Genomic DNA, 252 nt, shown 5'->3' with positions numbered 1-252 from the left:
CCCGCCTAGACAGCCCCCCCCCAGCTTTCTGACAGCCCCTTGAAGCACTGACAGGCTGCACTAAGGTCTCCCTGGAGCTGTCTCTGCTCCAGGCTGAACCCCCCCAACTATTTCCCCTGTCCTTCCAGCAGAGAGTTCCACCCTCTCAGATCATCTTTGTGGCCTCCTCTGGAGGGCCCGTCCCTGATTACCCCATGAGTTCCCCCATCCCGGTGCAGACTCACGTGTAGAGTGGCTGGGGCTGTTGGGGTG

The sequence above is a fragment of the Buceros rhinoceros genome, unplaced genomic scaffold, assembly GCF_000710305.1.
Source record: "Buceros rhinoceros silvestris isolate BGI_N320 unplaced genomic scaffold, ASM71030v1 scaffold12439, whole genome shotgun sequence".
In the NCBI taxonomy this organism is placed as follows: domain Eukaryota; kingdom Metazoa; phylum Chordata; class Aves; order Bucerotiformes; family Bucerotidae; genus Buceros; species Buceros rhinoceros.
Note: the sequence above shows the minus strand (reverse complement) of the source record.